The 22,378-nt window shown below is 32.5% G+C and overlaps 2 long non-coding RNA genes across 6 annotated transcripts in view; one reads left to right on the top strand and one right to left on the bottom strand.

Moving 5' to 3' along the window:
* Positions 1 to 7,227: 7,227 nt before the first annotated feature.
* LOC143054296 (uncharacterized) overlaps positions 7,228 to 22,378 on the top strand; it is a 33,509-nt gene continuing 18,358 nt past the window's right edge. The window contains exon 1 of one of the 2 annotated variants that reach the window (XR_012971633.1): positions 7,228 to 7,320. This is a non-coding gene — a long non-coding RNA (uncharacterized LOC143054296). Of the gene's footprint in view, positions 7,321 to 12,306; positions 12,442 to 22,378 lie in introns of those variants that run through there. The other variant, XR_012971632.1, reaches the window with a different exon arrangement.
* The window catches only part of LOC143054295 (uncharacterized), a 33,561-nt gene continuing 19,766 nt past the window's right edge, over positions 8,584 to 22,378 (bottom strand). For all 4 annotated transcript variants that reach the window (XR_012971628.1, XR_012971629.1, XR_012971627.1 and 1 more), the window contains exons 3-4: positions 18,156 to 18,240; positions 8,584 to 8,938 (exon numbers count right to left, since the gene is read on the bottom strand). This is a non-coding gene — a long non-coding RNA (uncharacterized LOC143054295). The remainder of the gene's footprint in view (positions 8,939 to 18,155; positions 18,241 to 22,378) is intronic.

Raw genomic sequence — 22,378 nt, 5'->3', positions numbered from 1 at the left:
TGCAACTCGATTTTACTTAGTGCATTACAAGCCATGATGATCTGGTTTTTCATACGTATTTCTTTTATAAAAATTCCCTCAATGGAGATCTCCCAATTTGATCTAAAAATAATTTGCACAACGTTTTTTCTCCATATTTTTAACAAAGTGTAAATCATATTTTGCAGGTTGTGGTCGCTATTTGATTGATTTTGTTTTTTTACATAGAACTTGATCTTTGTTATCAGTTTGGTCCTATAGTTCAACAGAATGATACAATTTGCCTAACAAATATTTTTCGTATTGACTCAAAAGAAAGACACAAGTACATTCGATGTGTAACAGGTAATGATGAATCGTAATCCTGAATCCACATTTTAATGCCTTCCCCCCTTCCCCCGATAGATTGGTCACAAAATAAAAAATAAAATACAAATAAGACGACAAAATAATTGGTTGCATATTGGATTCAAAATATATAATAAAAATTCAAAAATAGGAAAACAATCTTATTGTAATTACGATACTTGTGGTAGTTATCCAGTCATTATGTTATTGTTTATGATATTCTCGTATTCTTGTCTTCCAATGCGCTTTGTCTATATCTTTTTGGTGTTACTTGGATACATATAGCTTGGTTCTGTGCCTTTGTAAAACATGTTTGTATGATTGTCTTTCATTTTTGCTATGTGTTTTGTCTATATGTGTTTTTTTATGTTTCTTTGATACAGATATGACGTGGCTCTGTACTTCTACATCCCGCCATTGTGTTATTGTACTATGTTAAATTTGTGTATTCCTGTCTTCATTTTTAGCTAATATGCTTGGTCTATACACCACGTATTATTTACTAAGTGGATTCTATTTTACTAATATTCTATATTCTTGAGTACCTATATGTATGAGGGTATTGCATGACCTGCTTCAAGCAGAAGTGTTTGCTGTGCTTTTAAAATTGAGAGTTTTCGGTTTCATAAACCGGACACGTTTGGCCTTTTTTCAATTAAAGACACAATTGGGCGCTTATAATAAGAACACGTTTTGGCGCCCTTTAGCAACTTTAGAAAGATAAAGTACAGACGCATTACTATGCATTCAGCTTACTTTTTATTTTGTTTGGATTGACAGTTATATCAGCTGCAATGAATTTGTTGGTGTTGCGTTTCCTTACTCTTAATTCTGAAGATGAAAGACGAGACGAACTTGAGGCAGCAATAGCTGCCCAGAATGCAGTTCATCTTGAAGGCGACGTCATAACCGGAAACGCAGGTGTTGTGGGTAATGCACAAGAGCGACCTGATTTTCAAGAGATAAAATTTATGGTGCAACCAACAACCCAACACGTACAAAATCTTTCATGTCAAACAATGTTTCGACAACTAAGGAGGACAGCAACTCTGAAACTGATTCATTCTTATTGTGGCAACGTAGTAAACGTGCGTCATTTTAAACTATAATTTTTCTAGTCCTTTTGTTTATATTTACAATAAACATGTTTTCATTATTTTATTAAATAGTATTGCTCCACCAGAATACATAAAAAGTGTGAAATTGGCATATTTTATAAGGCTAAAACCGACCTCAAAACTAATACTAGTAATGCACTTTTATCGTAGATAAGCTTTATAACTGAATGCATTTCATCTATAACAATGGAGTTTGTATGTTTGATAATTGTATGTTTAATGGAAACCATGAAGAGTTGATTGAACGTTATTGGACGTCTGCTTGACTAACGTCAGCTGATAATTACCAAATACGTAAAAGCAATCCTTTTCTCTTTTCCTCATCATCGAATTAAACTTATTACCAGATTTTTACTATCATGAACAACACTACGGGTGCCACATGTGGAGCAAGAACTGCTTAGCTTTCAGGAGCATCAGTGTTCACATCAGTTTTAGTAGGGGTTGTTATTGTTCAATCTGTATTTTTCTATTGAGAGATATTTTGACTAGTCTGCTTTTCATCATTTTTTGTCATAACGTTATTAGTTTGGCTTTGTCAGACATGAGTTTTGTGTCCGCCATATTGGGATGAATCGTAATTGCAGTTACGATCATCACGTTGACGCCATTGTTGAATGTCAGCTTCATATACTGTAGATTCATTTATATTCGTTGGTAACAATTTTCATGGATTGAGGGAAACGTGCATATTCGTGGATATTTAAATCCATGGCTTTGGCAAAGATTGCATACATATTTGTATCTCGTTAAACATTTAAATTTGTGGTCCCCCTGTACCCATGAAATCAACGAAAGTTGATGATATCCAACGAATATTCATGAGTCCATACTATTCCGACTTTCTGCAACACACAGTCAATAAAGGAAAGCACTTTAATATTCCGGATAATCGTGCAACTTGATTGGATATTTTGACATTGGATTAACATGAGTGCATACATTTAGGTGTACATTAAAATTAAAACTTTTTAAACACTTTTATTACTGACTTTATGATTTATGCATGCTAGACTTTTAAATTTCAAAAAAAGTTAAATGATCCCGATGAAACTAAGCCCAGGAATTGTTTTCGGACGTACACAAATTATGAAGAGTTTTGTTATATGCTATCATTCGGTCGGTATCGCAACTGTTTGACTGCATGTACCGAGGATATAATCAGCTCATTAATCGCTGCTTTTGGTACTGACATGATATATAACATACTTTTTTGAAATTCTATTTTCGTAAATTAAGACATTATTTAGAAATTAACGTTACAACTCCCTCAGATGAAGTTGTGCTGAGATGAATTTGGCAATGACGTATAAATTCTATTGGCCAACTAGCTTCTAACGTAACCAGGTTTTTACTCATTTTACGTTTTCAAATTTATAAGTTTAAATGAACTCATCATATATAGCAGGATGGAAACTTTATATTTACGCCAGACGAGCGTTTCGTCTACAACAGACTCATCAATGACGCTCGAATAAAAAAATGTTAAAGAGACTAAATAGAGTCCGAAGTTGAAAAGTTCCTGTTAAACGTCCAATCAAGAAAAGCGTTGTTACCCACAACATTTATATAGTGTTGTTTTCATTCGACGTCAAAATTGCCATGAGACTTTCGATTTCCTGATTTAAGTTGTGATCGTTTTTCCCTCCTGCAAAACATAGTTGCAACTACATCAGTGTATTATAAAAGATTTAGCTAGCTCTAAAACCAGGTCTTACTCGCTATTGTCTCGGAAAATGCCAGACCCTAATCGGCAATATGACGGTTGTTTTTCATTGGTTGATCAAATGGAACATTTGATTATGTCAGGTTTTTATGAATTCCCCCTTTTTGTATTTTTCTTCAAGTTCAATACTTTTGTAAATACATGCATCTTTTAAGTGATTGTGACAACGATCCATATTTGTGAATATACAAGCAACAATACAAAAAGGGTCTCTTTCAATATCTGCATTTTCTTGAAGCAAAATTCAGCGTTTAACATAGTTTCATGCAAGACTTAGTATCGATGAAACTCTAAATTCGAGACCTTCAAGTAACAAAATCATCTTGATAGTTCTTCAAATCTCACGCCAGAATAATAACGTTATGCTAACAAGGAACTATCGATTTAGTCTCACTAATGTAATTCCAATTATTTAATCAATGTAGTAAGTTATCAAATATACACAAATGAATGAATAAATGAATTAATTTGTTTTATTAATTATTTTTGTCCGTTGGAGGATAATAACTGAAATATAAGATAACTGTAAATAAACCGGCTAAGTGAATTGTTCTATTTTAGGGGCTTTTGTACGTGATAACAGCATACGAGTCAATGATATGTGCGGAATAAACCATTAGGGTATTTTAATCCTTGAGTCATTGAAAAACAGACAAGATCATGACGAAAAACGACGAAAAGGGCAAACAGCCTACAAAACAAAGCAAAGCAAGCAACAGATAGGGCCACATAAAAAAACACCCCATAAAACGATGGTGATAGCAGGTGCTCTAAAAGGGTTAAATTATAATATTGTCGGAGATATATAAACAATAATGTTTTGAAAGGGTTTCAAAAATTATGAATAGGGACAGTCCTAGAAAGAAACTACTTTGAAGCACTTTTGTGGAAAACACAAACCAAGGCTAGTTCTATATTCGGTATGAAGTCAGCCTCACATGAATAAAGGAACAAGTCGGAACGAAGAAGGGGCATAGTTTGTTCCTTTGAGAGTGCCGATTATAGTGTAGAAAAACACGTCCTATAAAATTTTCAGTAACTACATCTGATTCACGTAACCTCTAAAATATGAAAATTCAAAATAATTTTGAAGTCCGTCTTTATTTAATTGATTGATTGATGTTAATAATTTAGAAAGACGTTGCATGGAGCAATATTTAGACCCAGCAATGTACGTTGTTTTTAGGACACCTTCTAATTTAGTGTCGTCCCCTCCTTGTTAAGATGTTTCTATGTGGAGGCAATTGATGAAGATGCGATTTACTTTCTGCAGTATGAATGCAAATATTGTAAAATATAAATCAAAGATTTCAATAAGATATGCTTGGGTGGATGTCAATAAGATATCGGATTTTCATTTTGATGCAATAATGCCATCGACCAAGATAAGTATATAATGAAAAAAGTTTTGAAAAAAGCGTTTTATCTTAAGATAGTTACAATATATTCTTTTTTTTTTTAAAAAGAAATAGAATTAATCCTATTTACAAGGGATACAAAACCTTTGAGAATATACTTTTTCTAATTAGATTTAGTAGTTAGAAATCATCTCCCGTTTATTTGGTTTCACATCTCTCTTCGTTCTTTTCGGTTTGTATTTTTTTTTTTAATAATCAGTTTATACGGAATTTGTGTATTCCTGTATGATCATGTTCACATAAAACATACCAAGTGATACGTATCAAATAACATTGAAAACATTTACTGTAAAAAAAGAGAAAAACAAAACACTACTTGAAATGTATATTTGATATCAAATTCATTCTTGCTGTAGCAAAATAGACCAATTGGCATTTAAATTTGGAAATACGTCATCAGTATTGCAATTCTGTTATCTGTTCAGAAAGGCACATGAACAGACGACAGGAAATTTTCTTGATCATACAAGAACAGCAGAAAATGTTTTTAACCATCCGTGTTTTCTTTTTGACAATGTTTATAATTCCTATACTAAGTGAATCTGGAATAGAGTTGATCTCAGCGCAGCATATACCTGAATATGACAACAAATACGAGGAAACGAACGCCGTTGAAACCTATCACGTTAAGTTTGTATTGGAATGCGCTGTACAATGTTCTTCACATAAGTGTTGTATTTCGTTCTTCCACAACAGATTGACCGGTTCGTGTATACTACACTCTGATCCGTTCGTCTATACTATTATGACATTGTCAGAGGAGGGATGGTCATTCTACTTGACACGGAAACGTAAGTCCACACATATTTATAGTTTTTAACTTTGTTTTTGGTGAGTATTGCTATTATTATTATAAACAGCACTAAAACAACCTTCATTATCATTGTCTCTAATTTGCAATCAGCCCACAAAGTAACACAAGTGAGTAGTCAAGCTAGCTATAAACCAGGTTAAATCCACCATTTTTTTACATTAGTAAATGCCTGTACTAAATCAGGCATATGACAGTTGTTATCCATTCGTTTGGTGTGCCGGAGCTTTTGATTTTGACATTGGCTCAGGAACTTTCCGTTTAACATTTTCCTCGGAGTTCGGTATTTTTTTTTTTACTTGTTTCTAAACTTCTTATCCGGGTTGACAATGCTATGCTCGACTAAAATGAATTCGTGGATGGGATTCCGAAGCAATCCTTAACATTCGATGTGAAACCACATTAATCTACCCACGAATTTATACTTGATGTAAATCAGCAGTGTAGCGTAGCAAAAATGACGTTTCCACTAATTTGCAGTTCGAATATTAGTTATATAACTCTCGCCCAAGCTTCATCATATAAAGCAGATGAGATAGTGCGACTGCGCATTATAGATTGAATTACTATTAAGGTGAGAGGATTATGAAAGAAGTACAACTCTAACACTTTAGGACTGATAGTTATTTTATTAAGACATGTAAATAATCACAAGCAACTTGCAACTTTTCCGCAAAATAGACCTGCGCAGAAAAACTTTTCCGCAAAATAGACCTGCGAAGAAACACAAATAACAACGAAAAACGGAAAGGCAAGAAGACCTGAAATAGAAAGAATTTGTTTTTACCACAATGTTATTACATCCACCCGAGCATCAGAAGCAGACTTGTTAAATGAATTCTAAACGCCGTATTGAAGGTACTATTTACATTCTATATACACATGACGTATTATTAAACGCTTAATTTAAAGATTCGGAACACATGGAACAGTACAATCAATTACGATTATCCATTAAAAATTCAATTAAAACAAGGTATTAAATAAAACTGGAAATCAACATCAATTCTAGAAAACCTCCATTTCTTCTTACCTCTTAATTTCATGGTGTTAGTTCAATTATTTTTTAATTTGATGTAATTACCTTTTTTTTCTGTTTAGTTGTTTTTTTTTCATATTCAACCTATTAATTATGTTTTACATACATATTGTGCATAATAACTTACCTTAGGAAATAAATTGCAAAACTTGATAGTATGGCTAAACCTTTTCATGATTTGTAAACATGAAAACTTAGAAACTAAGCTTACTCCATGCATGCATGGACGAAGGTAACTAACGTAAACTTAGTCCATGCATGCATGGACTAAAACGACTTAGTCCATGCATGCATGCACTAAGGCAACTAACCCTAACTTAGTCCATGCTTGCATGGACTAACACAACAGACTTAGTCCATGCATGCATGGACGAAGGCAACCAAGGCTAACTAAGTCCATGCTTGCATGGACGAAGGCAACTAAAATTAACTTTTTTAAAGTTTAAAAAATTTATAAATGCAAAATATTTCAAAAAAATAAAATTTTTCAAAAATTAAAAAAAAATAATTGAATATTTAAAAATAAAATTTTTGTAAATTTAATTCTTATAAAATAAACGAAAAAAACATGAAAAATTTACAAAATCATTTTTTTCCAAAATGCTGAAAAAAGTTTAAATTCCATTTTTTTTTTATCAAAATTAAACAAAAAGAAGAAAAAAAATGGTAAATTATCACCACCGGATAAAGGTACCCTTGCATATAGGTATAAATGCCACATGAGAATATTCACGTCTGCCAAACGATTAGAATGTGTTCACATTTTATTTAAATGATAAAAACTCTTCCCTGAACAGATCAGTTGGAGCTGAAAATTTGTTTAACATAACCTGGACAGTAGCTGCAATTAGTTCCTGAAAGTTCCTAATCATTTAGTAGTGGTAAGTGTTATTTTAGTTTATTGTTATTATATCTGTAATAAACATGTTTAATCAGTTTAATTGAGGTCTGGAGCTGGCATGTCAGTTAACTGCTAGTAGTCTGTTGTTATTTATGTATTATTGTCATTTTATTAATTTCTTTTGTTACATCTTTTGACATCGGACTCGGACTTCTCTTGAACTGAATTTTAATGTGCGTATTGTTATTCTTTTACTTTTCTACATTGGCTAGAGGTATAGGGAGAGGGTTGAGATCTCATAAACATGTTTAACCCCGCCGCAATTTTGCGCCTGTCCCAAGTCAGGAGCCTCTGGCCTTTGTTAGTCTTGTATGATTTTAAATTTTAGTTTCTTGTGTATAATTCAGAGTTTAGTATGACATCCATTATCACTGTACTATTATGCATATTTTAGGGGCCAGCTGAAGGACACCTACGGGTGCGGGAATTCTCGCTACATTGAAGACCCATTGGTTGCCTTCGGCTGTTGTTTTCTCTATGGTTGGGTGGTTGTCGCTTTGACATATTCACCATTTCCTTTCTCAATTTTATTTGTTGCACTATGATTTTTGCCTTTGTCTCAATAGCAGCTAACTTTTTGTATATATTGTACATGTACATGCAAGTCGTCAAAACATCAACCCAAAAATGTAAGATCTGTAAGTTTGCTTTCGCAATTTTTTTGTTCTTCCCATGCCGGAATTCTAACCCATGTTACTGAGATATTGTGACACCAAATCTGTACAATTTTTAAACACCAGAGAAGAGCAGATGATTTAAACACTTTTGTGTAATCCAGCATTATATAAGATGTTTTTGTGTCTAATGTTATAGTGCAGTTTGAGCACTCAAAAACATGTTCATTATGTCAACTGGTTGTGTTTGGTTGCTGTCTGCCATATAAAATGGATTTCCTTTTTTTTTTTTTTTTTTGCTTAAATTTGTCTATTAGCTTTCTCTTTTGAAATTAAAAGAAAACAGTTCACAAATTAGGTGTGCTGGGCTTATTTTAATTAACCTTCATCAGAAACATACAAACAAAAATTTGACAGCAAATGATGTACATGTAGATACCATTATCTTGGGACTTAATAAGCCCATGTATAACAATCTTTAAATTAAGGCTTTTGCTTATTGTTGAAGACTTCAGGTGACCTGTACTTGTTTACATCAGTGCCATATTATAATGGGCTAGTAGTTGTCTCAATTGCAATCATTCCATGTATCCTTGCTTTTGTATCATTTAAAGACTTCAATTCTTAAATCATTTAAGTTAACACATTTTAATTTCAAAACATTCAACAGATATTTCCAAATAACAAATTTTTTAAACAACAGATATAATTGGTAACTGGTAATTATTTTACAGTCAATATGTTTTTATATTTATCAAGAGGCATCATAATCATGTTCATTAAATTCTTTCCTTGTCAGACTGTTACTGATCTCAAAACCAGTGAAAATTGCAAATAGCTTTTAGTTTCTAGTAGTACTATTTTGATAAGATGTGTAATTTTTCGTCATTTCTTTTGATGTTCTGTCATAATCAGTCAGACTATTTCACCAAGATGTTTTCAAATTCTCCTAGTACTTCAAAGTGCTCTTTTTTCAATAATAATCTGAAATACACAAAATCAACAGGTTAGTAACTTCATAATGTACAAACTTTAACATGTCAGATTAATATGATTAAGAAAATGATGTGCAGCGCAGCCTTGTTATTTGACTGACCAGTTGGTGCATGTTTGGACACAATATTCAAGCTTGATAGACTGTCTGTATTTGGATTTTGATCAAAATTATGAGAAAAAAAATCCCCCCTCCCCCAATTTTTTTCAACCCCCTTTCAGTAATTACCCCAAAACTTAATCCCATCCTTTTCCTTTGTGGTATGGTACTTTGCAGTACAATTTTAAAGAAATCCATACACTTAAACACAAAATATTGTCTGGAAATTAGAAAAATGCTTGTTTTTGACCCCCTATTTCCTGAACGTTTGAGGCAATTACCCCTTTACACAATTCCAGTCTACCCTTTGTGATATGGAACCTTGAAGAACAATTTAAGAGAGATTAGTACACTGGCACACAAGTTTATGTCTGGAAACTACAAAAATGCTTCTTTTTTGCCCCTAATTTCTAAACTGTTGGTACCATCACCCCAAAAATCAACCCAACCTTCCTTTTTGGTATTAAACCTTGTGTAAAATTTCATGGATATCCATTCGCTTAAACTATATAATTATCCGGAAACCATATGTGTCGACATACATCGCTAACAACAACATCATACCATAATATGACTCAATTTTATTCTTCGAACTTATAAAGATCAGGACGCTGTTTTTTACTTTTTAATTGTTTAACATTTTACAATGGGGGGCTTTTATTTATAGCTTATTACAATATATATGGTAATTATTTTTGATAAAGGCTGAAAGCAAACCACTGAACTGTCATTGTTCATAAAGATAGTTTTCATGGGCAATCTTAGCACATCTCTTCATTTTTACATGATGATCATTTTGAAAATCAGTCATTGTTATTTGTGGAAACCCTTCTTGGAATTTAGTGAAACTTGAATATATAAGCATTACCATTTTTATGATAAAAAAATTCAAAATATTTTCATTTCCTGTATCTACATGATCTAATTAATAAAGGATTTTAGTATTTTTGCAGTTAACATTAATCTGTAGCTTCTTTCTAGGGTTTAATATAAAACAAAGAGTGCACACGCTGAAATGTCTCGCCTTCTTTTGTAGTCTTTAAAATAAAGCTTTATTACAATTGAAACATAACCTTAACATTAACCTAAAAAACTAAAAATTGACCACTAAACCATGAAAATGAGGTCAAGGGCAGATGACACATACCAGCTAGAAATGTACACCTAACAATCATTCTGTTATTATTTCCATACACCAAATATATTAGACCTATTGCAAATAGTATATGAAAAACAGAAAAAAAAACACAAAAACTCAACTATAATCACTGAACCATGGAAATGAGGTCAAGGTCAGATGACACCTGCCAGTTGGACATGTACACCTTATAGTCCTCCATACACCAAATATACTAGACATATTGCTTTTAGTATCTGAGATATGGACTTGACGGTCACCAAAACTTAACATGTTCACTGATCCATGAAAGGAGGTCGAGGTCAAGTGAAAACTGTATGACAGCCATGAGGACCTTGCAAGGTACTCACATACCAAATATAGTTATCCTATTACTTATAATAAGAGAGAATTTCACTTTACAAACCAGATGCTCCGCAGGGCACAGCTTTATAGGACCACAGAGGTCGAACCCTGAACAGTTGGGGCAAGTATGGACACAACATTTAAGCTTGATACAGCTCTGAATTTGGATTGTGATTAAATAGTTGACACAAGATAGGTTTCTGACACAGAATGAATGTGGTCTAAGAACTTACACTTAATAAACTGTTATCACAGAGATATGTATCCCCTTTTTGTAATTTTGATTATGCAATGTTGAAATTAAATAGCAATATTTTAACATGTAAGTTATGCAAATATTCATGTAATTTTGATAATGCAATGTTGAAATTAAATAGCAATATTTTAACATGTAAGTTATGCAAATATTCAAAGTCTATGAACAATGACTGAAGGTACATGGCTAAACAATCTCCATGGAATGAGATGTGCCAATGATAAATATAATACAACTGCATACCAATTACCATTGACTCATAATAAGTAGTTCCCTTTAAACGAACCTAAACACAAACATTAACTTTTAAACTATGTAAAAGTTTCAAAGTCAATGAACCATGATCAGGGGTGGGGCTATATAATCTCCATGAAAACAACACTTTCAAATGACAATAAATTTGCATACCAAATATCATTGACTTAACATTAGCAGTTCATCTTAAACTGATATTATCACAAACTAATACATGTAAACTAAAAGTTTCAAAGTCAATAGACCATGACTGAGGGGGCAGGGCCAAATATTCTCCATGGAAATGAGATGTGCTAATGTTTATAAAACTGAACACCAATTAACATTGGCCTACCACTAATGGTTCCCCTTGAACTGACCTTATCACAAACTAATACATATTAACTTAGCAAAATTATCAAAGTCTATAGACCATGACTAAGGAGGCGGAGTCAAAAAATCTCCATGAAAATGAGATATGCCAATGCTTATATAACTGCATACCAAATATCATTGACCTACCACTAGTGGTTCACCATAAATTGACCTAATCACAAACTAATACATTGTTGATGCTGCCGCCGCGGGGAACACCATACCTATGTCTCATTTTTTTACTCCGTCAAGGCGAGAAAAAAACTTATAAATTTTAAATTGGACATTTACCTATTATGGTCAAATATCCAAAATATAAATACATGGTTAGATTCAGCATATCATCATGATCATAGAACCCCAAGAATTCAATTTTTGATGAAATCAAATAATGTGCAATTTTAGTCCCTTTAGACCTCAAGCATGTCAATGTGGATCAATTTGATAACCAGGCCCAAATATTAAAATTCTAAATACACGGTTAGATTCAGCATATTAAAGAACCCCATTTTTGTTGAAATCAAACAAAGTTTAATTTGAACCCCGATTTGGACCAAGTCCATAATCAAAAATCTAAGTACATGTTTAGATTCAGCATCAAAGAAGTCCAAGAATTCAACTTTTGTTAAAATCAAACAAAGTTTAATTTTGGACCCTTTGTACCTTAATGTAGACCAATTTGAAAACAGGACCAAAAATTAAAAATCTAAGGGTGCTATAAACAGTTTCGTATAAAAAACTAGGGGTAATTCCCCCGACTAAAAATAGACTTGGAGGGAAGTCCCTTTTTATCAACATAATTGGTAAAAAAGTATCATGTTTTTTATATTTAATTGTAAAATTAAGTTAATTAGCTTCAATTAAAACAGGTTGAATGATTAAAATAATTTTTTAAAATTAGATTAAATACACATGTTTTAAGGGGAGACAAACTGTAAACATCCTGTTTTTTTGGCAGTGAAAAGTGCAAAACTTATTTGCACCCACTGTATCTCTTTTCGAAGCAGGCGAACGTAGCCTGAAGCATAAATTTTTAGAAAGACCAGGTAAAAACCTATGAAATTCATACTGTTTTGAATATGAAAAATGTGCATGTAATATGTCTGCATGGGTGTGCACATGGCCTGATTTCATGTTTTTTATGCATAGATTAGGCAATGTTTTTCCCATTGTCTCTGGATAAAACTTTTTGGTACTATTAAAAGTACAATTTATTTTTATTTCATTATAAACTAGAGAAAATTCTGATTCTAATGATATAGTTTTATACAAGTATCTTCATTAACATTAACACCACTAAGGGTCAATTATAGATGGTCCCTCAAAATATGACGTCATAGAAAAAAACTGTTGATTGCACCCTAAATACATCGTTAGATTTGACATATATACAAGAACCCAAATAATTCATTTTTTGATGAAATCAAACAAAGTTTAATTTTGGACCCTTTGGACCCTCATTCCTTAACTGTTTGGGACCGAAACTCCCAAAATCAATAACAACCTTCCTTTTGTGGTCATAAACTTTGTGTTAAAATTTCATAGATTTCTATTCACTTATACTATTAAAGTTATTGTGCAAAAACCAAGAAAAATGCTTATTTGGGCCCTTTTTGGCCCCTAACTCCTAATCTGTTGGGACCAAAACTCCCACAATCAATTTGAAACTTCCTTTTCTAGTCTTTAACCTTGTGTTTAAATTTAATAGGTTTCTATTTACTTATACTAGTTATAGTGTGAAAACCAAATGTCTTCGGATGACAACGACGACTCCAACCTCATACCAATATACGACCAAAATTTTGAATTTTTGCAGTCGTATAAAAATCTTAACTTTTTTTTCAAGTAGACACTCAACCATGAAAATTAGGTCAAGGACATTAGACATGTGACTGAGAGAAACTTGGTAACCTGAGGCATTTTGGTATATATTCAAAGTATGAAGCATCCAGGTCTTCATCCTTCTAAAATATAAAGCTTTTAAGAATTCAGCTAACTCCGCTGCTGGCCCCCAGAACATTATATATATGTCGAGCTTTCTGCAACAAAAGTTGCAGACTCGACAATAAGATGATGTGGTATAATAGTCTATTTTCACATTATCAACTTTTGACTCGGATTCTATGTTTTTTCAACAGGTTTTAATACCTTCTCTGTGGTAAGATATCTTGGTACTCTGTCACTACAAACACCCGAAAGAAGTAAATTCAATCAAAGAGCTGAAAGCTCTGAAGAAAAATGACGCCACTGTCTCTAATACAGGCCTCTACATTAACATTTTTTCTAACTTGTCCCTTCGGACAAGTGGCAAGAAAATCAGCTTGTCCGAACTCTTAACTCACTTGTCCGAATTCATAATTGAAAATTAACATATTGATGATTTATGCAATAATAACACTTGGGCTTTGATTGTACCTAATAATAGGAGCATTTTGTAATGTTATATGAATACCACATCAAAATACATTTCATTATTTCAGAATGAAAGTTTTTTTGCAAGACTGTGTTCTCTGACTCAATGTCACTATCATTTGTCAATCATTAAATCATCATTTCTTCCCAAACCACTACGTTCCCCTATGGACCTATTCATTCTTTAGTAGTGGTATGGGTTAAACCAAGGATGTAAATACACCTGGCCACCTTGAACATGTATATGAGTAAACCTTTTTAATTTATTGATGATGTCAAAACAAGCTTTTACAATTTATTTTGATTTGTTTATACATTGATATATGATCATGAAGTACATACACATTTCACTAAAAAATCTGCCTTTTTAGATTTTTTTTTTTTTTTTTCATCTTTAATTTTTATATCATAGATCTTATCAAATAAAACCTCTTTTAATGTATTGTTATGCATAAAAGCAAAATCAAATGAAACATACTTTAATTTAATATTTTAAAGTTTAGGTAAAACTCCATATGGAGGTGCTCCTAATTCAAGGAAGCTTATACTAAGAAGATACATTAACATTGGTTTCTTTCACCTTACTTATATCCCCCTGGTCAATGGCTGCCAGCATGTTCAATACTCCAAATCAGAGACATATTATACAAGTTTTATATGTCTCTGGTTCAATCAATGAATAATTATTTTATTAAGTATGATCAATAAAACAATCATTCATATTTTTGGGAATGTATAAGTCTTGAATTTGATCTATTTTTATCTGACCTTGATTTTTCACTTGTCCCATCGGACAAGTAGTATGGTGAATCTACTTGCCCGACACCTGTGTCCACTTGTCCCGGACAATCGGACAAACGTTAATGTCGAGCCCTGTAATATTGGGATAGTTTTTATGCAAGTCTTGATTTTCACGTACCGTAATTAGTTTAACAATGCAACATGTATCATGAGCATATAATTGATATTCGTATATGTGTGTGTGTGTGAAGTGAAGGTGACAACTGGCTGTTTTTTTAAGACAAATGAATAGGTCAAGACTAGCTGAATTGTACAAATAAATACCATAGAAAGGCTTGTATATTTCTCACTGGTACATAGTCTGAATACGGGTCCGTTCGCTTCCATTCACGTTTGCGCCCACTCATTTTCACCCCCTTTCACTTTCACACCCTACATGTTCGCACCCAATCTTAATTGGTTTTGTGTTTAATAACTCTGTAAGCAAGTGTTTTCTTATAAGTATAATTGTTGTCATTGTCTCAAAATAAAGTAAGACAGCAATTTTTTTTTTGTGTTGAATAAATCTTAATCATGTTTTGGATAGGGTATTGCTAAAAATAATAATAATCCTTTCTAAATAAAGTGGTATTTTGTTAACGTTTTATTTTGTGTTGAATAACTCTTAATCATGTTTTGGTTAGTGTATTGCTATAACTTGTTTCATTGACTTGTTTCAAAATGAAGTGAGATTCTGACTATGTTTGTTTCTGTGTGTTGAATAAATTTTATCATGTTTTGGTTATATTAGTGGATTGCTATATTTTGGTGTCTATGTTTTATTGTTTCGTTGTTTCAGATCAATGGGACCAAGCTGTTAAAAAAAATTATCTTTTGTGTTTTTTCCTTTAAAATCTTCAATGTTTTACTCATACCAAGCTATAAATACATTCAGTATTTACACCAAAGCAATTTAAAACAACAACCATGATTTTCCAATTATTCAACTTGAATTTGAATTAAAATTGGGCACGAATGAGTAGAGTGTGAATGTGCGAACGTGTAGGGTGCGAAAATGTATTGGGCACAAACAGACCTGATACCACACAGTCTGAACCCCCTTCTCCCACAAAATATTAAGTAAATAATCTTTTTGTTACTGCTATCAAAGGTCTAATGAAACTCAGATAATTTCAAACATTTGTCAAAGAATTCTAGTCAAACTGGCACCTAGTTAAATTGGCACCTGGACAAATCATCACCTGGTTAAAATCGACACCTGATATAGTCAATTCGTCACCCATGTTAAATATATATTTTTAACAGTATTTTAAGCAATAGGGTAAAAATAAGAAAGGGCTTGCCAGAATTTTTTTCAGTATTTAAGCAAAAAGAGTTAAATACTAACTTTCACATTTTTGGGTGTTCATGTACATTTTGTATATATTTATTTTTCTCAACTAAATGACTTTTTTGGTGTAGTTTTAATGATATATATATATGAGTAGTCCAAATAATTATTACGTCTGGCAAGGCTTTTTAAATTTTATTCTGGAACACTTTCCTATGACCGCAAGGCTATATTAATTTTTTTTCTGGGACGCCTTCCTACGAACGTCGTAGGAAGGCGTCCCAGAAAAATAATAAAATAGCCTTGCCAGACGTCATAATTATTTTGACTAATACATGAGATATTGGGTATTTTTCTGCATTATTTTAACCAGTTGAGCATTTTACAGGATTGTTGGTTTAATGCTGTATAAACTTTACTGAAAAAAAACACCTTAAATTTGCTAATTATTTTGCATGAAAGTTTGATTTATTGAAAGGGACTCATAGTTTTCCATTTTATTTTAATAATTGACTTGTTTTTACAATTACACAAATTGTCTAATTGTTAAAACAACAGCTTTGGTAAGGGCTTCGTTGTTTACCTTTATACACAACATTATTATATTCACTTTCGTTTCGTTGTTTACCAAAATACACAACAACATATTCACTATGTACTTGGTAACAGTAATTAATTAATTGAATAGAAAATATTATAACAAATATTAATGGATGCCGAATTGACGTCGAATAGGTGCCGATTTGACTAGATGCCAATTTAACCAGGTGCCGACTTGACTTGTACGTTTCAATTCCTCTGCGATCGTTTGCGGTATTTTCTTGAGAAAATCTATTTTCCATCATCAAAGAGAAGAAGAAACTGCTTTAAAATGATTCTGAAACGCTTCATGATTGTTAAAATAAGTTTAATTCACTCAAAAACAATTTTAAAACTTGTGATGTTTAAGCTAACTCGAATAATTCAAGCCCTTTCCGTGTCCGATTTTCTCCCACACGAGGGCTTGAACTCCTTGTGATCATTGGCCGCGTCGCCTGCTCTCTGTGAGAGAGAGCCAATCAGCGGCGATCAGGATATGAGTCTGCGCAACTCTCTTGAAATTGTCTTACCAAACACGTGTGTTCAATTAACACAAATCCGATAATAATTTAATTAACATCAGTTTACATCATTTATCACCAATTAACATCCGGAACTCCTCCTTCTTTAGCTGCCAATTTAAATCAAAATTCCCATATTGCAAAGCGGTGTGAAATTTCCGGTTGACGGTCTTGATCGAGGAAGACGTTCAGGCGTTAATGTAGCTTTCGTAGATCAGCGGAATATAACGACTGAATTATTCGGGTTATGTTTAAGCAGGAAGTTTCCAAAGCATGTGTAAAAGAAGAAATTAACCGGTGAGAGTGAAAATCCGTATATGACAGATATCCCTATAGTACGACTTTGAAAGTAAAACAGTTCAATCCTTTTGTAAAACAGTCTTTAATATACCTTTCACATTAATGTTTGAAGGGTCTTAAGCTTATTCAAACCATATAAGTCGGTATGAAACACCAAAACGGAATGAACAATAACCGATTACGTTTTGTAGTTTACAAATTCTAAAACTGGTTTCCGTCAAACTACAACACTTTGTTCGAGTGTAGTGGAATTCAAGTAGAAACCAGTGTAAACTGGGTCCTGGCTGATTTAATACTACACAATGATGCATAATGATAACACAAGCAGATTCCAGTTTGTATGGAAAATAGTAAATACGAAACGAAGCGCGGTAGGCAGAGAAATGAAATGAAGTTCAGGTCGGCAGTTATGGAACAATGACTGCGTCATTTTCCAAAAATATAAATGGTGCAATTTTGGCGGAAGGTTTACTGTTTTCTGATGATTTAGTCATGTATAGAAAACATAATGGCATATGCATTAAACAGTTAACTTCCCTCAAATTTGTTCCGATTAAAGTGGGTACATGTAAATAGGAAATTTGTCTATTGCCAATAACACAATATCCACCTTGAATGACATGGACATCAAATAACTGATACCATGGATACTGTGTCATACTTTCACAGATTTCTATGAAACTTTGCAGATGCTTTTATGATTGCATTTTTAGTTGTGCTAATGTTGATGGTATGTTTTAATATACATGTACTGCCCACTTTAAACAAATTTTATTGTTTCACATACAGTTATTACCATCTTACCCAATACATTTGATGCATACTCGAGGTACATGTATTAATACAAATATAAACATTACTTTAAATTTATGTTTACCTTCATTTGATATCCTTAATCTTCAGTCAAACTTTCCGACTCCTCAACCATTTTTTTGTCAACAGAGGAAATTTACCTCCTTTATCTACAATAAAATTCTAATTAAAACTAGACCTTACAAAAACTCTGTGGCTAATTTATTAAATAATTAGAGTTGACTGACAATTTCAACCATTCATGATACTTATTTGATGTTCTTTTCTTGTTGATCATTTTTGCGACTTAAACTAAAATTTCTCTCCATCTATATGTTATTTGTTTAGATGACATCAAGTGATGGCTATAATCATTCATTTATAGGTCTAGGTTAGCTTTTAAGGGCATACGATACAGTTACAGAGGAGGTAATGACGCAGGGCTCGACATTAACGCTTGTCCGATTGTCCGGGACAAGTGCACACAGGTGTCGGGCAAGTAGATTCACCATACTACTTGTCCGATGGGACAAGTGAAAAATCAAGGTCAGATAAAAATAGATCAAATTCAAGACTTATACATTCCCAAAAATATGAATGATTGTTTTATTGATCATACTTAATGAAATAATTAATCATTGATTGAACCAGAGACATATAAAACTTGTATAATATGTCTCTGATTTGGAGTATTGAACATGCTGGCAGCCATTGACCAGGGGGATATAAGTAAGGGGAAAGAAACCAATGTTAATGTATCTTCTTAGTATAATCTTCCTTGAATTAGGAGCACCTCCATATGGAGTTTTACCTAATCTTTAAAGTATTAAATTAAAGTATGTTTCATTTGATTTTGCTTTTATGCATAACAATACATTAAAAGAGGTTTTATTTGATAAGATCTATGACATGTGAAATAAATATTTAAGATGAAAAAAAAAAAAAAAAAAAAATCTAAAAAGGCAGATTTTTTAGTGAAATGTGTATGTACTTCATGATCATATATCAATGTATATACAAATCAAAATATATTGTAAAAGCTTGTTTTGACATCATCAATAAATTAAAAAGGTTTACTCATATACATGTTCAAGGTGGCCAGGTGTATTTTCATCCTTGGTTTAACCCATACCACTACTAAAGAATGAATAGGTCCATAGGGGAACGTAGTGGTTTGGGAAGAAATGAGGAATTTAATGATTGACAAATGATAGTGACATTGAGTCAGAGAACACAGTCTTGCAAAACAACTTTCATTCTGAAATAATGAAATGTATTTTGATGCGGTATTCATATAACATTACAAAATGCTCCTTTTATTAGGTACAATCAAAGCCCAAGTGTTATTATTGCATAAATCATCAATATGTTAGATTTTCAATTATGAATTCGGACAAGTGAGTTGAGAGTTCGGACAAGCTGATTTTCTTGCCACTTGTCCGAAGGGACAAGTTAGAAAAAATGTTAATGTAGAGGCCTGTGACGTTGCTAATGCAAAATGTTATTTTCGCGACATCAAACTTTAACATACCAGAGAAAAATGCATTTTTCGACTGATTTTTATCATTCAAAGTGAATTTATTTGAAAACGAGTTCATGGAACCCCATTTTTCAAAACAGCAATTTGTTTGACTTTCAATTTGCAGGGAGATTATGTGACCCAAATTTGATAAAACTTTAAATAAAGGATTTTTTTTAATTTTGATAAACATAAAGCCAAAAATGACATATTTTTCCTCAATTCATGAACATTTGATAAATACGAGTTATTTCGGAATAAAAAATGCATAATTTTTTAGGATACTTATAAAATACAGAAATTACCGATTATTTAAAATCATAAGAAACCTCAAATTAAAAAAAAATATGCATATGTTTTTTATAACTAAATGGTTAGTTTTCATTAAACAACTTATGTACATATACTTTTTTCTGATGAAAATTCTTTAATTTGTCCACATTTAGAAGAAGAGTACTTATTTTTAATTGCTTGCTGCCAGCAAGCAATTTGCCGACATATTTTCAGTATGCATAGTGACCTGAGCGTAACCCTCCTCGTAAAAATCTGGTGACCACAATACGCATGGATCTGTCATTGAAATAAACAAATATCTGATTATACATGTTAAACACGTGCTCAATACCCATGCTTTTTGTGATTTGTTTACTATAAGGTGACAATTGGTTAAACTCGGCTTCAAATCACGGCATTTAATGAGCAGCCATATTTGTTCAATCATAACAAACAGAGAGAGAAAAAAAATGGCGATTAATATATATGATATATTTGCGAAAATAATGATAAAATCCTGCACATAGGACTAAGTTTATGAATGTATACATCCATTGGTTCAAGAATTGGACAAACATTATTTTTCACCACTCACTCGTTTCATATGACTTTAACAAACTAGTGTCGCTCACCTTGGTCTATGTGAATATTAAACAAAGGACACAGATGGATTCATGACAAAATTGTGTTTTGGTGATAGTGATGTGTTTGTAGATCTTACTTTACTAAACATTCTTGCTGCTTACAATTATCTGTATCTGTAATGAACTACGTCCAGTTAGTTTCAGTGGAAAATTATAGTGAAAATTTACAAATTTTAAGAAAAATGGTTACAAATTGACTATAAAGGGCAATAACTCCTTAGGAGGTCAATTGACCATTTTGGTCATATTGACTTAATTATAAATCTTACTCAGCTGAACAATATTGCTGTTTACAGTTTATCTCTATAATAATATTCAAGATAATAACCAAAAACAGCAAAATTTCCTTAAAATTACCAATTCAAGGGCAGCAACCTAACAACTGGTTGTCCGATTCATCTTAAAAAATTCTGGGCAGATAGATCTTGACCTGAATAACAATTAAACCCCATGTCAGATTTGCTCTAAATGCTTTGGTTTTTGAGTTATAAGCCAAAAACTGCATTTTACCCCTATGTTCTATTTTTTGCCGTAGCAGCCATCTTAATTGGTTTGCCCGGTCACAAAACACAATTTTTAAACTAGATAGCCTAATAATGATTCTGGCTGTGTTTGGTAAAATTTGGCCCAGTAGTTTCAGAGGAGAAGATTTTTGTAAAAGTTAACTAAGATTTACGAAAAATGGTTAAAAATTGACTATAAAGGGCAATAACTCCTAAAGGGGTCAACTGACCATTTTGGTCCTGTTGACTTATTTGTACATCTTATTTTGCTGAACATTTTTGCTGTTTACAGTTTATCTCTATCCATAATAATATTCAAGATAATATCCAAAAACAGCAAAATTTCCAATTCAGGGGCAGCAACCCAACAACAGGTTGTCCCATTCATCTTTAAATTTCAGGGCAGATAGATCTTGACCTGATAAATAATTTTACAACTTGTCAGATTTGCTCTAAATGCTTTGGTTTTTGAGTTATAAGCCAAAAACTGCATTTTACCCCTATGTTCTATTTTTAGCCATGGCGGCCATCTTGGTTGGTTGGCCGGGTCAAAAAACACAAATTTTAAACTAGATACTTTAATGATGATTGTGGTCTAGTTTGGTTTAATTTGGCCCAGTAGTTTCAGAGAAGAAGATTTTTGTAAAAGATCATGGAGATTTACGAAAAATGGTTAAAAATTGACTATAAAGGGCAATAACTCCTAAAGGGGTCAACTGACCATCTTGGTTGTGTTGACTTATTTGTAAATCTTACTTTGTTGAACATTATTGTTGTTTACAGTTTATCTCCATCTATAATAATATTCAAGATAATAACCAAAAACAGTAAAATTTCCTTAAAATTACCAATTTAGGGGCAGCAACCCAACAATGGGTTGTCTGATTCATCTGAAAATTTCAGGGCAGATAGATCTTGACCTGATTAACAATTTTACCCCATGTCAGATTTGCTCTAAATGCTTTGGTTTTTGAGTTATAAGCCAAAAACTGCATTTTACCCCTATGTTCTATTTTTAGCCATGGCGGCCATCTTGGTTGGTTGGCCGGGTAAAAAAACACAAATTTTAAACTAGATACATCAATGATGATTGTGGCCAAGTTTGGTTTAATTTGGCCCAGTAGTTTCAGAGGAGAAGATTTTTGTAAAAGTTAACGACGACTGACGACGGACGCCAAGTGATGAGAAAAGCTCACTTGGCCTTTTAGGCCAGGTGAGCTAAAAACAATTTGTGTTTATCTTTTATAACAAAAAAATTATGTGTTTTCTTCGAAAAAAGAAAATACGGCCACATATCTGAATTTTGAGCAAATATACAAAATTTCGACCTCATTTTCTCAAAAAGTAGCACATGAAGGTATATTTTTTA

The sequence above is a fragment of the Mytilus galloprovincialis genome, chromosome 12 (assembly GCF_965363235.1).
Source record: "Mytilus galloprovincialis chromosome 12, xbMytGall1.hap1.1, whole genome shotgun sequence".
Taxonomy (NCBI): domain Eukaryota; kingdom Metazoa; phylum Mollusca; class Bivalvia; order Mytilida; family Mytilidae; genus Mytilus; species Mytilus galloprovincialis.
The sequence above is the reverse complement of the archived record's forward strand: the minus strand, read 5'-3'. Positions and strand labels throughout refer to the sequence as shown.